Source organism: Musa acuminata, chromosome BXJ1-5 (assembly GCF_036884655.1).
Source record: "Musa acuminata AAA Group cultivar baxijiao chromosome BXJ1-5, Cavendish_Baxijiao_AAA, whole genome shotgun sequence".
Taxonomy (NCBI): Eukaryota; Viridiplantae; Streptophyta; class Magnoliopsida; order Zingiberales; family Musaceae; genus Musa; species Musa acuminata.
In genome coordinates, this window is record NC_088331.1 from 36916084 (window position 1) to 36932773 (window position 16690).

The 16690-nt window shown below is 39.2% G+C and overlaps 1 pseudogene; it reads left to right on the plus strand.

Annotated features, from left to right (window-relative positions):
- The first annotated feature begins 8249 nt into the window (after nt 1-8249).
- On the plus strand, nt 8250-11199 carry LOC135586288 (DIS3-like exonuclease 2; annotated as a pseudogene).
- Nucleotides 11200-16690: the final 5491 nt, after the last annotated feature.

Below are 16690 nucleotides of genomic sequence, written 5' to 3' on the forward strand. Positions count from 1 at the left end.
ACCCATTCGGACCTGAAATAGTGCTAGGAGGTAGCACGGCCAGGGTAGGAGGTAGCACCGCCCAGGAGGCAGTCTCCAAGTGAGACTGGGCGGTGCAACCGCCCCAGCTAGGAGGTGCAACCGCTTGGGCTCAGTCTACGAGCGAGACTGGGCGGTGCAACCTCTCCTGACAGGAGGTGGCACCACCTGAGCTCAGTCTTCGAGCTCTGCCAAGCGGTGCAACCGCCTCAATCAGGAGGTGCAACCGCCTCAGTCAGGAGGTGCAACTGCCCAAGCTCAGTCTTCGAGCTCTGGCAGAGAGGTGCAACCGCCCCTGATAGAGGTAGCACCGCCTAGAGGCTCAGTCTTCGAGCTCTGCCAGGCGGTGCAACCGCCCCAGTCAGGAGGTGCAACCGCCTGATCCCGGAATTCCGGGATTTGATCGTTTTGAGCTCCAAATTTGAACTAGGTTTGGGCCTATAAATACCCCTCCCATTCAGCACTGAAGAGAGACAGACCTACACCGAATTCTTGATCTTTTTTGTGATTCTTAGAGCTCAAATTTGTGTAAAGTCCAAAAGTTCTCCTCTTTCTGTTCTTCAAGTCTTGAGTTGTAAAGAGAGGAGAGAAAGGTTCTGTAAGGGTTGTCTCTTGAGCCCGTCAAAAAGAGTGAAACTGTAAATGGGCAGTTGGCCTTCGCCTATTGAAGGAAGGCCTCTAGTTGACGTCGGTGACCTCGTCGGTGGAGGAAGCCAAAAGTGGAGTAGGTCAAGACTGACCGAACCACTCTAAATCTCTGGTTTGCTTTTATTTTGAGCACTTTATCATTACTGCAAACCTCCTACATAGCTACTGCTCTCTGCGCTTTTACGAACAAGTTTCTAAGTTCTGATCTTTCCGAATTTGCATTCAGACGTAAATCGGTGTTTTCGTACGATCTTTACATTGCAGTTTACATTTACGTTTTGATTCTATTTATAACTACAAACTGTCTTCTGCGCTTTTACGAACGAGTTTCTTTGCAGTTTACGTTTACGTTTTGATTCCATTTATAACTACAAACTGCCTTCTGCACTTTTACGAACGAGTGTCTAAGTTCAGATCTTTCCGAATCTGAGCTTAGACGTAAACTGCGCTTAGACGCAAACTATGTTAAGACGCAATCTGCACTTAGACGCAATCTGCACTTAGACGCAATCTGCGCTTAGACGCAAACTGCGCGTAGATGCAAACTGCGCTTAGACGCAATCTGCATTTAGATGCAAACTGCATTTAGACGCAAACTGCTTTTAGACGCAAAATGCGTAACCTGCGCTTAGACGTAAACTGTGTTTGGACGTAAACTGCACTTAATCATAAGTAATCTTAGAATCGGCTTTTGCATCAAAATAGTTTTTATCGAACAAACGCAGCTTTCATTTTTAATCGCTGAAAGATTTCCGCTGCACTAATTCACCCCCCCCTCTTAGTGCTCTCGATCCTAACAATTTTTACAAGAAAGGATGATTTTTAGGTACCCATTTGCTTTTGGGCGCCTCAAAGATAGATCTACATTGTTTATCATGTTGCATAGAGTTTATCATGGTTCCTTTAGGAACCTAAATCAATTTGTTTGGACTAATTTTCTTGAATGGACAGTAGTGCGTATTGTGTCCAAGTTTGCAACAAAAGTTACATTTGGTTTGGTGTTGAACATGTAAGATGGGGCCTTTTATGAAGGTGGTTGGATTTTGGTGAGAACTTCTCACAAATCCAATTCCACTCCTTTTTGGAACGTGACCCTTGTTTGCAAGGATCATGTTTAATGACTTGCTACCAACCTCGAATTTCTTCAAGGTGTCTTTAAGTAGCAAGTTTTCTTTTTGGAGAGTTTCTAGATCATGGCATTTGATGCATGGATCTAAACTATCATGATATTCAGTTTTTAACTTATCAAAATCATAAGTAAGACTATCATGCTCCTTTTTTAGCAATTTATATTTTCTATTGATAATCTTGCATTCATCAAATAAGTCATGGAAGGCATTTAATAATTCATCGAAAGATAAATCTGCATCTAATAAATTTGTTACCTCCTCTCCGATGGCCATTAAGGCGTAATGAGCAACTTGCTTGGTGTTGGACCCCTCTTCTTCGGACGTGCTCGAATCATCCCATGTTGCTTTGAGTGCCTTCTTCTTTGTTGTTCTCTTTTGACTTGGGGACAATCACTCTTGTAGTATCCCGGCTTTTTGCACTCATAGCAAATAACTTGGTCCTTATTGGGTTCAAGTTTATTTTTAGTGTCATTCTTAAACTTGTTTCTTTTAATGAATTTTTTAAATTTTCTTGTTAGAAGTGCCAAGTCATCGTCACAGTCCTCATCACTTGAGTTTTCTTTCAAGTGGTCTTCCAAAGTTCTAAGTGCCATATCCTTCCTGTTCTTTGGAAGGATGTCTTCTTACTCTTCATGAGCTTTGCAAGTCATCTCGTAGGTCATTAATGACCCAATTAGTTCTTCAAGAGGGAAGTTGTTTAGATTTTTCGCCTCTTGAATAACAGTGACTTTAGGATCCCAACTCTTAGGAAGGGATCTTAGAATCTTATTTACGAGCTCAAAATCCGAAAAACTTTTTCCGAGTCCTTTTAGAGCGTTGACGACATCCGTGAAACGGGTAAATATGTCGCCAATAGTCTCACTCGGTTTCATCCGGAAAAGTTCGAAAGAGTGTAACAAAAGATTGATTTTTGACTCTTTCACTCTACTTGTGCCTTCATGAGTCACTTCGAGTGTGTGCCAAATATCAAATGCGGTTTCACAAATCGAAACACGATTAAACTCGTTTTTATCAAGTGCACAAAATAAGGCATTCATAGCCTTTGCATTAAGAGCGAAAGCCTTCTTCTCCAAATCATTCCAATCGATCATTGGAAGAGAGGACTTCGAAAAACCATTCTCGACAAGATTCCAAAGTTCAAAGTCCATAGAAATAAGAAAGATCCTCATTCGGGTCTTCCAATAGGTATAGTCCGTCCCATTAAACATGGGTGGACGTGTAATAGAATGGCCCTCTTGGTTTTCGGCGTAAGCCATCTCTCTTGGGTTTTAATCCGTTTGAGCATTAACCGGGCTCTGATACCAATTGTTAGGATCAAGAGCACTAAGAGGAGGGGGGTGAATTAGTGCAACGGAAATTTTTCAGCGATTAAAACGAAAGCTGCGTTCGTTCGATAAAAACGATTTCGATGTGAAAGCCGATTCTAAGATTACTTTAACTTGAGATTAAGCGAGATGACGTTAAAGTAGATCTACGAAGGTAGTTTGCAGTTTATGATGGAAAGCATAATACAAGCGCAAACTGAAATGCGACGTTCGTACGATAAAAACTGATTTACGTCTAAACGCAGATTTAGAAAGTTCTGAACTTAGAAACTTATTCGTAAGATCGTAGAAGGCAGTAAACATTTATGATTGAAATCAAAATGTAAATGTAAACTGAAATATGATGATCGTATGAAAAAAGTCGATTTACGTCTAAACGCAGATTCGGAAAGTTCTGAACTTAGAAACTCGTTCGTAAAATCACAGAAGGCAGTAAGCTATTGAGAAGTTTGCAGTGAAGGTAAAATGCTCAAAGGAAATGCAAACCGAGATTTAGAGTGGTTCGGTCAATCTTGACCTACTCCACTTTTGGCTTCCTCCACCGACGAGGTCACCGACGTCAACTAGAGGCCTTCCTTCAATAGGCGAAGGCCAACCACCCTTTTACAGATTCACTCCTTTTGACAGGCTTAGGAGACAACCCTTATAGAAGTTTTCTCTCCTCTCTTTACAACTCAAACTTTGAAGAATAGAAGGAGGAGAACTTTTGGTCTTTACAACAGTTTTGAGCTCTAAGAATCACAGAAAGATATCAAGATTTCGAGTGTAAGTTTCTACCTTTCAGTGCTGAATGGGTGGGGTATTTATAGGCCCCAACTCAGTTCAAATTTGGAGCTCAAAACTGTCAATTCCCGGAATTCCGGGATCAGGCGGTTGCACCTCCTGACTGGGGCGGTTGCACCGCCTGGCAGAGCTCGAAGACTGAGCCTCTGGGCGGTGCCACCTCTGTCAGGGGCGGTTGCACCTCTCTGCCAGAGCTCGAAGACCGAGCTTAGGCGGTTGCACCTCCTGACTGGGGCAGTTGCACCGCCTAGCAGAGCTCGAAACTTGAGCTCAGGCGGTGCCACCTCTTGTCAGGAGAGGTTGCACTGCCCAGTCTCGCTCGGAGACTGAGCCCAGGCGGTTGCACCTTCTGGCTGAGGCGGTTGCACCGCCCAGTCTCCCTGGGAGACTTAGCCTAGGCGGTGCTACCTCCTGGCTTGGGCGGTTGCACCTCCCACAACAACCAGGGTCCGAATGGGTTGATCCATTCGACCCAATTTGGGTTTTTCAAGGGCCCAATTGCCCCAAGATTAAGCTAATGGGATCACCTCCCATTTTCAACTTAATCATTAGTGCTAACTACGATAAATCCTAAGATAATTTCTGCAGCTTGCTCCGGTGCGTCAGTTGCTTCTTCCGGCGAGTTTCCGACGAACTTCCGTCGATCATCCGATGAACCCTCGGTGATGCTCCTGCGGACTTCCGGCAAACTCCTGGACTTGCGACGATCCACTTGGCAAGTTCCGACGAGCTTCTTTGGTAAGCTTCTGGACTTCTCGGATTTGTTCCCGCAGAACCTCCGACGACTGTCCGAACTTCCGTCGAGCTCTCGAACTCCCAACGTGATCATTGTCATGACTCTGGTGCAACTCCTGCTGCATGTCTTACTTTCATCGTAGTTAATCCTGCACACTTATCTCAACACATAGATTAGACAACAAATGACAATTGACTTCATCATCAAAATCCGAGATTCAACATTTCCCATATCAAGTTCATCAAAGATAATACGTGTGATGCATGTCAACTAGGAAAACAAACAAAATGTAGCTTCAAACCTAAGAACCAAATAAATATCTCTAGACCTTTGCAATTGATCCATATGGACTTATTCGGACCAATTTCTACATCAAGCCTAAGAGGTAGCAAATACGCATTTATCATCATGGATGATTATAGTAGATACACATGGACTTATTTTTTGACACACAAAAGTGAATACTTTAGGTATTTCTCCAAGTTTTGTAAACTTATTCAAAATGAAAAGGATTTTATGATTTCGTCAATTCGAAGTGATTACGGTAGTGAATTTCAAAACCGTGATTTCCAAGAATTTTGTGAATCTAATGGATACAACCATAACTTTTCTACTCCAAGAAATCCTCAACAAAATAGAGTAGTAGAAAGAAAGACTAGAAACTTACAAGAAATGGCTAGAACCATGTTAAACGAACATAGCCTACCCAAATATTTTTGGGCCAAAGCCATAAATACGATATGATATGTTATAAATAGAGTTCTAGTAAGACCATTACTTTCTAAAACTCCTTATGAGTTGTGGAACAACAAAAAGCCCAACGTTTCATACTTTAAAGTTTTTGGGTGTAAATATTTTGTTTTGAATGAAAAAGATACCTTAGGAAAGTTTGATGTAAAATCCAATGAGGAAACTTTTCTTAGTTATTCTTTTATTTCAAAGGCTTTTTGAATATTCAATAAAAGAACTTTAGTTATAAAAGAATCTATTCATGATGTTTTTAATGAAATTTTCAAAGTTAAGAAAAATGATTTTGACGATGATCTTAAATTTGATATCTTGAATTTAAATGAATCCCTTTCTCCATCTAACAACATGGATGTATCTTCTTCCGAACCTTCTTTGTCGAAGGAATAGAAGTATGTAGATGCTCATCCTAAGAAGCTAATTATAGGAGACACATCGAAAGGGGTTCAAACTCGTTCTTCTCTTAAGAATTTTTGTGTCAGCGCTGCTTTTCTCTCCCAAATTGAACCTAAATGCATTGATAAAACCATGAAAGACAATTCATAGGTCATCGCAATACAAAAAGAATTGAATCAATTTAAGAGAAATGAAGTATGGAAGCTTGTTCCTAGACCAAATGACCATTTAGTTATTAGTACTAAATGGGTCTTTAGAAACAAGTAAGATAAATTTGGTATCGTGGTTCGAAACAAGACTAGATTGGTGGTCAAAGGTTTCAACAAAGAAGAATGTATCGATTATGAATAAACTTTCACTCTACTGGCACAATTAGAAGCCATAAGGATGCTTCTTACCTATGCTAGTAGTAATAATTTTAAGTTATTTCAAATGGATGTTAAAAGTACTTTTCTTAATGACTTTATCTCTGAAGAAGTTTATGTTGAACAACCTCTCGGATTTGAGAATGATAACTTTCATAATCATATGTTTGAATTGACTAAAGCTTTATATGGATTGAAACAAGCCTCTAGGGCTTGGTATGAGAGACTTAGCTCATTTCTAATTCATAATAATTTTTCTAAAGGCAAGGTTGATACTATATTATTTATTAACAAATACTTTAGATCATAGAAGTATTTAAGATTTATTTTTTATTTAGATATTTTATTAATACCTTTCGCCTATGAAAAGATGTTATTTAATTTTAATTTATGATTCTTAAATGATCTACTTATATTATCGATCTGCTATTCTAATTAGTCCATTTTATCGCTCGCTTGCAAGCAATATGAGATTCCTCATATTTAAGAGATGAACCACTATTGATAATTTGTTATCGATTATATATTGTTAAAGGAGGTGGTCTCCAGAAAGAGAACTAGAGAGAGAAAAAAAACAAAGAGATAATAACAAAATAACATATAACTACTAGATTCACAAAATATAGGCATCAATATACATCTTGCATGTTGATGAGAGAATAATATTATTTTAAAAAATATGGCATCACATCACCCACATATCATATAGGAAAAGAGCATAATTTATTAATCCATTTTTTATGATCTCTATTACAAAGTATTAGACCCTTTTTATAAGCCTAAGTATCACAAAAGAGAAAAAAATTAGAGCTAAAAAAGTATAATTAAATCAAACTAAATAAATTATTTGTTCTTTCCTTATTCGAAGAAGATAACATTTTAAATTTATCTTGAAAATAATCTTCTAGGCTTCCATTTATGTACAAATAACGATTTGAAATATCTTCATATTTGTAATCTTCATTTACAATCATAATTTAATTTCTTATTCTTTTCTTTCTTTGTAATCTACAAACTACATTAGAATTATTTCACATGTTGTCATGTGGCAACTTGTGATCTTTGAGAAATAACTCTTTAACTAAGCAAATATATTCAAATAAGATATAAACTAATTTGGTTTTGCATTATACCTATGGGGTTGATCGAATACCTGAGATGAACTTTGAGCTAACACTATCAAGTTGATGAGACTCCCCATATCAATGGGAACTAATTCCAATCAAGCGAGACGTAGTTGTGCAAGCGACGAAAGCTATAGTCGTAAGCTTCTTAATTAATTAATTAATTTTTATTTCTAATGAAAATATCCTTATTTATTTTCTAAAGATAATTATCAAATTTGATCCGCAAAGATATACCGAACGAATCATTAAACTCTCATTGGGTTTTAGCCACCGGGATAACTTCGTTGTCAAACACAATAGGAATCAGGCTCACACTCCTAATCCGAGTTGGGTTAGTTCCAACACTACCCAATTTCATCTAAATAATTGAATTAAAATAGATAAAACTGGAAATAATGATATCTAATAATTTAATGACACAATATTAAGCATAAAAACAAATCATATTATAATTCAAAATTTTATTTTTCATCTGTTAGAAAGAAAATTTCTACAATTATCTATGCCATTTGTCCATATCATGTTTTCTTTCATGAATGAAGGTGAATGAAGATTCGAATATAATCAATCGCATACAAATCATTAATCAAAATAACAGAACATATTATCATTTAAAAGATAGAGTAATTAAATAACCTCATGAGAATAGAAGACCTCTATAAATTTCCCCCCACGATATGACTCTTTCTTTGATTTAGATGGAGATCCTATTTAGAACATCTCCATAAATCTTTCCCCATGATAAAAAAAACTCTTTGATCACTTAAGATAGATGAGAAGAGGATAATTCCAACCATCTATCTAAATAGGAGAAGAGGAAGACTTGAAAAAATGTCTAAGATTTTAATTTCTATCTTTGATTTCGTATTAATTAAAAAAATAAAACTATACCTTATTTAAAGGTATTAATATAGGAAATATTATTTTTTAATTAAAATTCTTGATGATTCCTTGACATGATTGTGTGTAGATAGATGGTGATGCAGTCCGTTGCTGTAACGTCGGATCCAGTTGTGTACGGGACCAAGTTGAGAGGATCGAATGATGCGCTGACCTCCGAGGCATCAACAGATTCAACTAAGAACGTGGAATCCGAGCAAGGAGAAGCAGTAGAAAGGATACGTGCTATGATGAGTTGCAATCCATCGGAGCGTCCTACTGGTAGAGTCTTGTCTATCATAAGAAGCTCTCCTCGTCGTGGAGCAGTGATTGGTCTTCTTGCTTTGAATCCATGACTTCCTAAAGGAGAAGAAAATGGAAGAGAGTTGGATTACGTACAGCTGATGCCTACATATGCCAAATTGCCAATGATGGTAATCACTGTGGAAAGTCTTCCAGGTTGTGAAAAGGAAAGGCTCATCAATGGCGATGTATCAATCGAAAGGGAATTGGTAGCTACTCGAATAGAGGAGTCGAAGGAAGGAAGTGTCTGCCCCAAAGCACAGGTTATTCGCATGTTGGGGCGAGTAGAGGAAATTGAGCCACACATAAGTGTTGTATTGTTTGAGCACGCAATCAGAGCTGCAGACTTCTCTCCGGAGTCTTTGGCTTGTCTTCCAGAAGCACCATGGAAGATCCCTACGGAGGAATATGAGACCAAAAAAGACCTTAGAAACACTTGCACCTTCACAATCGATCCTGCATCTGCTACCGACCTCGATGATGCATTATCTATCGAAAAGGTATCCGAAAGAGTATTCCGAATCGGTGTCCACATCGCTAATGTTTCAAGGTTTGTTCTTCCAGACACAACATTAGATAGAGAAGCCCGAATTCGATCCACCAGTTTGTACATACCGCAGCACAAACTGCCAATGTTGCCTCCAGAGCTTTCTGAGGAAGCGTGTTCGCTTGTATCAGGTGAGGATATGCTTGCCTTCACCATCACTTGGGACATTGATGACACCGGAAACATCACCGTGTGATCGATCGGCCGATCTGTGATCCATTCATGCTGCAAGCTATCATACGATGATGTGCAGGACATGATGGAGGATTTGAGGTTGATGTTTCATAGAAAACGGTACCTAAATTGCATGGGCAATTTGAGTTAAAGGATGTTGTTGATTCTCTTATTAGCCTGCATGGGATCACCAAGAAGATTAGGGAGATCAGATTAAGAAATGGAGCATTTTGGATTGAGACTCCTAAGCTTGTCTTCCTGTTGGATGAGAGTGGGAATCCAAATGACAGCTTCCTTGGTGTGAGGAAGGAGTCAAGTTGTCTTGTTGAGGAGTTGATGCTGCTGGCAAATGGATCAGTTGCAGAGGTCATATCCAAGTCTTTCCCAAGCTGTGCTCTACTTCGCAGGCATGCTGAGCCAATGTCGATGAAGCTCAAAGAGTTCCAAGAATTTTGTAGGAAACGTGGACTCGAGTTGGATGCTTCGTCATCCAGCAAACTTCAGCTCGCACTACCCAAGATGAGAGAGAAACTGAAGAATGATCCTGTGTTGCACGTGCTGCAAGGACAATGCAATTAGCAGTCTATTTTTGCACAAGAGATTTGAGAGGCAGAGATGATGAGTGGGCTCATTATGGACTGTCAATCCCACTCTACACACATTTCACTTCTCCATTGAGAAGGTATGCTGACATTATTGTACATAACATTGGCTGCAGTGGTTGAAGCTGAAGAGGTTTATGTGGAGAAAAGGCAGAGTAGTGTTGCATCCGATGCAAGTGATGGGATTGGCAATAGATGTTTTACTGGTCTTTATTTTGATAAGGAGGCTGTAGAATCTGATGAAGGTAGAGAAGCATTGTTGTCTGTAGCTGTGAGATATGGAGTTCCTGCATCTGAAATGGTATCTGAAGTTGCTGCATATTGTAATGAAAGAAAAAGAGCTAGCAAACATGCTGAACAATCTGCAGAAAATATTTATCTTTGGGCTTTGCTGAAGAACAAGGAGGTAATTTTATTTATTTTTTTCACTTACGGTATTTTATTTTTCTAAAGAATAAGTGATGAAGATGAATTTTGATCCTAATATTTATTTATTTTTACTCTTATACCTAAATATTATAAGGATATCATATGTTTTGATACTCTTATAAATTGAGAAATAAAATAAATCATAAGGATATCATATGTTATGATACTCTTATACCTAAATATTCCATAAGATATCTGACTTTCAAAAATGAGAAATGTATAGTAGATATAAAAAATCTGAAAAAAAAATATATCGACCAATATCTCTTGGAAAAAGAAATTTTCTATATTATAAAATTAAATAGTAGTATCATCGTAAATATATTATGATTATAAAAAAGATATATAACTTCTTGCATATTACGATTAATTTGTTGCCATAGATAAGAAATAGTGATCAATTGTTTTCATTGGCATTTTGGGTTGAGCATGAGAAGTTGATCTTTATATTGTCATTATTATTTTCAGGTGATGTTTTCCGATGCTAGGGTTCTAAGAGTAGGATCAACTTTCATGACATTCTACATAAACAAATTTGCTGTAAGATCTTAGCACCTCATCTTGATATAAATTTGCACTTTTACTGTTATATTAATCTCATGGATTCTTCTTTTCTCATAGATCGAGAGGAGGATATATTTTGGTGAAGTTGAAGGATTGACTATCGAATGGACTGAAACTACTGGTACATTGGTTCTTAATGCACTGAAGACTAAACCCTCATAGAGAAGTGATCTTTCTGAGAAGTGTCGTGTGATTGAAGATGTAGTGTTGATGATGAGCCACTGCCAAATAGTTACACCCGAAGATCAAAATGAATGCATCTCTACCACTCTGAGTTGTTGTAATAGAGAAGGCAATGTAACTGCGACTGCTCCCCTATGCTTTCCTTTGGTGATTCGAGTTTTATCCATCATTCCTGTGGTTGTTCATGCTGTTGGAGGAAGCGAAGGTCATGTACACATCATGGCAAGGCTATATATGCACTGATGATTTAGATAAGGTCAAAAAAAGAAGAAGTTTCCAAGTAGAGGTATCAATTATATTCACAGGTACAAGCACGAGGAATAAATGTAAATGGAGGTATTTTCTATTATTCGCATGATGATGGAGCAGGAAAGGGCAAAAGCACTTTCTTTCTTCCCTCGTACCCATCCTCGTCATGTCAATATATGAGTTGATACGATTCAAATCAAATCAAAGTTGGGTTGAGCCTTGTTAATTTTCCTATACAATTCACTCCTCTTGTACACTACAGGTGTTCATTGTTTGCTGCGGCAAAACTGTGTCTCTGTTCTACACTCCAAGCCAATCGGTGTAAACTGTCTCTTATACTCTTCCTCAAATGGTATCCACATAATACTTCCTCTTTTGAATCTACTAATCATTACATGAACGATATCATACTTTCTGTTCTCCTTAAGAAAAATGTCTAAATTGATTTCACCCTTATTGATTTCTCGATTTTGAAGAGCAAAGTTATTTTCCCTGAGAGAAGTCAGAGAACCTTGAGAGATCGATTAGGCAGTTGGAGTCTTCGTACATTCCTCCCACGCTCTCTCTTGGAATGCTAGTATATTGCTGTGTTTCTCTTGAGGGCACATGAGAAACAAAGCCATCCTTGAGAATGATGGTACAAGTGAAGCTGCTTATGTTGGCACTAACCCTTCATGGTTGAATTCTTGGAGTTCTATTTTAGGGTCTTTAGATTACAATGAGTTTGAAAGAGATTGTTCCACAATGTAATCTTCAATAACTTCATTTTTGAACCAAAACAATGTAGCGAAGACCAATGCAGTTTAGACACTGGGTAGAATGGTCCAATGCAACTGTGGTGGAAGGGAGCCCATTGGACACTAGGTAGGTTAAAGATGGAAGCCCCATGTCCAATGATTTCACCCTTCGTCCATTGCCCTCAGTCGCCCTTGTCATCTTTGACTGTCACTAGAGCCAAACAGATATGCCAAAGCCAAATAGAACTCTCTTGATGGTAGCATCCATCGTAACTATGGCCTTCTCCTCCGACTGACTTCACATCATCAGAGGTCTACCTCCCTATCTAAAACCCTAAATATTAAACTCTAAACTCTAAATTCTCAACGCTAAACCCTAAACCATAAAATCTAAACCCTAAACCCTCAAACAATAATACTAAACCCTAAACATTAAACCCTCAACTCTAAAACCTAAACCCGAAATACCGAACACTCAACTCTAAACCCTCAACCTACAACCTAAAAACCTAAACCCTCAACACTAACCCATAAACCCTACACTCTCAACTCTCAACCCTCAACCTTAAATTTTAACCATAAACCTTAAACCCTAAAGCCTCAACTTTAAATCCTATACCTTGAACCCTCAACCCTAAACCCTAAACCATAAACCATCAACCTTAAATCCTAAATCTACAATCCTAAATCGAAAATACTTGACCCTCAACTCTAAGTCACCTTTCCATCTACTCTGATCTTCTTCTTAAAGATCCATTTACAACCAATAGGTACAATACACTTGGGTGCATCATGTTGAATCTCATATTTAATATGTGTTTTGAGTGTCGTAGGACTATCTTCGATCATGGAGAGATAATTTAATTAAAGCTGGAAGAATCAATGTTGGGCCGAAGTGAAACAAGTTAGAAGATTAGACGTCTAGTTGAATGATTGTTCGACATATCGACAGAAGGCTTCGTGCTATGAGTTCGGACTTCGGGCCAAGAAGATCATATATTACGCTAAGGAGATCTGATGTTGCGGGAAAATAATATGCCGATTGGGCAATATGCTGAAGGAGAGGATGATGCATCGAAGGGTCAAACGAAATGCTAGATTAACCAATGACATGTCAAACAACATATGATTAATACTTTATAATATTTTGTCTAGATATCAAATGACTAGAACCAAAGTATCTTTTACAAATAAAGAAAGAAAGGCTCTTGAAAGATCCTCAATTGATGAAGACATTGCTGGAAAAATCTTTGGGGGCGACATCACATGCGCAACGGAAGAACAAGAAAACAAAATCCCCGATTCCCAAAGAGATGTTTGTCGTCATGCGAAGATTAGTGCGCAAAATCCTCGAAGCTGAAAAACTGCGTATAGAGTAGATTGTGTTACCTAGGGAGATCATATATCCCTATTTCCTTGTAAATCCTTAGGAGAGGGTGAAGGAGGTCAAGCGTCCTCCTCTCTAGCGGTGATCCACACGGTAGGGCTGCGACGACGCTCCTCAAAACTCCAGGCCTGCTCTGAGGTGGAGAGGGGAAGGAGAATAGGAGAGGCAAGCAAAGGCTCTAGCCTATGAGGCTCTAAATCCCTCCTATTTATAGAAGTCCCTTGTCAAACCCTAATGGATCCTCACCTAGTGGGTATTGAATCTGCATCCAATAGCCCAAGCCTTTTAGATTAGTGGATCTCTATCCAATAATCTCTCATGGGCTCTTATTGGATCTCGTCCATGGGATCCAATAATTTATGGGCTTATTGGATATCCAATAAGACAAGGGCTCCGTCGGATATCTCATATCCGAACCTCTACTCATCGCAATGCCTACCATATGTGTGTGACCCTCTAGGCCCAATATCGAGCTGGCCGTGAGTCATACCTGTCAGAACTCCTTCTAACTTAGTGAATTATTATCTCTGTAATAATTCACTTGACTCATCGACTACGGACGTACTAGGCCACTACGCCGTAGTTCCTAGACGATACAAGGGAATCTAATCCATTGGACCTGTCTGTCCTTAGTTACCGTGTACCTATAGTCCCTCATCCATCTAATATCCCAAAGACCATATTTCGAGCATGGTGCTGTCAGACCCATACAATTTCTACTCGAGTCTCGCTCTAATTGGATTCTCCCGGAGAACTCTTTCTCTCTCAACCCGAATGACCCTGGCTAGGGATTTATTTGAGTAAGAACACATGGGATATTCCTCTCATGACGCCGAGAGTGGATGATCCTCTATTGACACTCAATAGCCCTCGTAAGGTTGACTACCACTCTCAATGACCAATTGTACTAGATCTGGGATAACCAAAATTATAAGTCTGGTATCAAAGAGTGGAGCACTCATACAGGACATCCTTGGTGTCTCCAGTCTAAGGACCAGATATACTACTAGGACTATGGAATTGTTGTCTTACAATAAGACATCATCAACCATCCAGGATTCCGTAAGCGGATCAATCAGTGAACTCATTCTCCAATAAGCACTTGTACTATATCCCTAGTGTCCCTACACGAGCAGCTATGAGACCCGTTACATCCATTATATGGATGGGTATACAGCACACCAGTCTGTCTGGTTATCATGATATCCCTCCCGAGTAACCTATGACCGGGATTATTTAGGATATGTATTTAAAGGTGAATCAATCTCATTTTCATAATCTTATCACGATCCGATTCCCATTGCACAAATCCAAGGACATCACAATATATATATATATATATATATATATATATATATATATATGCAATAGTTATAAAGTGATATATGCCAAAATATAATAAGCAAAAAAGATTCTGTATCAAGTCACACGTGCCATCACTCACGTGATTGGCTTGCTGGGCACCTATGACTAGCAATCTCCTACTTGACCTAAAGCAATCACCTATGTGTCTGATCCCCATCAGACCCCTATGACGCTCAAAGATAATCTAAGACAACGACTTTGTTAGTGGATCTGCAATGTTATCTTCGGATGGAACTCTTTCCACTGCTACATCTCTTTGGGTTATGATCTCTCTGATAAGGTGGAACCTCCTCAGAACATGCTTAGATTTCTGATGAGACCTAGGTTCCTTTGCTTGAGCAATCACCCCGTTGTTGTCGTAATATAAGGAGATCGGCTCCTCGCTACCCGGCACGACTCCCAAATCTGTGATGAACTTCTTCAACCAGACTCCCTCCTTTGCTGCATCTGATGTAGCAATGTACTCCACCTTTGTGGTCGAGTCAGCAGTAGTATCTTGCTTGGAACTCTTCTAGCACACTGCTCCTTCATTCCGTACCCCGAATTCGACTTGCTATCATCGACATCAGACTGAAAACTTGAGTCTATGTAGCCTTCAACCTTAAGGCTATTACCTCCATATACTAGTAAAAGATCCTTAGTCATTCTCAAGTACTTAAGGATATACTTTACTGCTTTTCAGTGCTCCAAGCCTCGATCAGCCTGATACCTGCTCATGACACTCAGAGCATGCGCTATATCAGGCCTAGTACATAGCATGACATACATGATAGACCCTATTGCTAGGGCATAAGGTATCATATCCATATTCACCTTTTCTTCTGGAGTCTTTAGGGACATACTCGTAGAAAGCGATATCCCATGTCTCATCGGTATGAGACCTCTCTTGAAATATTTCATGCCAAACCTTTTGACAATGGTTTCTATATACCTGGACTGTGGCAAGCCAAGCATCCTCTTGGATCTATCTCTATATATTCTAATCCCTAAGATATAGGATGCTTCCCTTAAGTCCTTCATGGAGAAGTGTCTAGATAACCAAGCCTTTACTGTGGATAGCATTCCTACATTATTCCCAATGATCAGGATGTCATCCACATATAATATCAAAAAGGTGATAGCGCTCCCACTTACCTTCTTGTACACACAAGGCTCATCTTCATTCTTAACGAAGTCATAAGATCTGATTGCCTCATCAAATCTTATGTTCCAACTTCGGGAAGCTTGCTTTAGTCCATAAATGGATCTAAGCAACCTACACACCTTATCTAGGCAGTTCTTGGACACAAATCCCTCAGGTTGCATTAGATACACCTCCTCCTCAAGGTTCCCATTGAGAAATATAATTTTCACATCCATCTGCCAAATCTCATAATCATAGTGTGCTGCAACAGCCAATAGAATTCTGATGGATTTTAGCATTGCTACGGGTGAGAATGTTTCGTCGTAGTCAACACCTTACCTTTGACGATACCCCTTAGCCACTAGCCTTGCTTTATAGGTCTCTACCTTTCCATCTACTCCGATCTTTTTCTTAAAGATCCACTTGCAACCGATGGGTACAATACCTTCGGGCACATCAACTAGGTTCCAAACCTTGTTGGAGTACATAGAATCCATCTCAGAATTCATGACTTCTTGCCACTTCCCGGAGTCTATACTCATAATAGCCTCCTCGTAGGTCTGAGGATCAATATCCTTAACATCCCCTCCTCTAATATGTCCCAGATATCTCTCATAAGGATGGGATACTCTATCAGACCTACGCAAAGTTGAAACTTGTGTATTAGGTACCTAAACAAACTCGGGCTGTAGAGTGGTGCTTGAGCTTGGTTCTCCAACCTCGCTCAACTCTATCATTCTCCCACTATCTCCGCCAAGAATGTGTTCCTTCTCAAGGAACACTGCTCTCTTAGCTACAAAGACCTTTTGGTCCTCGAGATGATAGAAATAATACCCACAAGTTTCCTTAGGATATCCCACAAATTTGCATCAC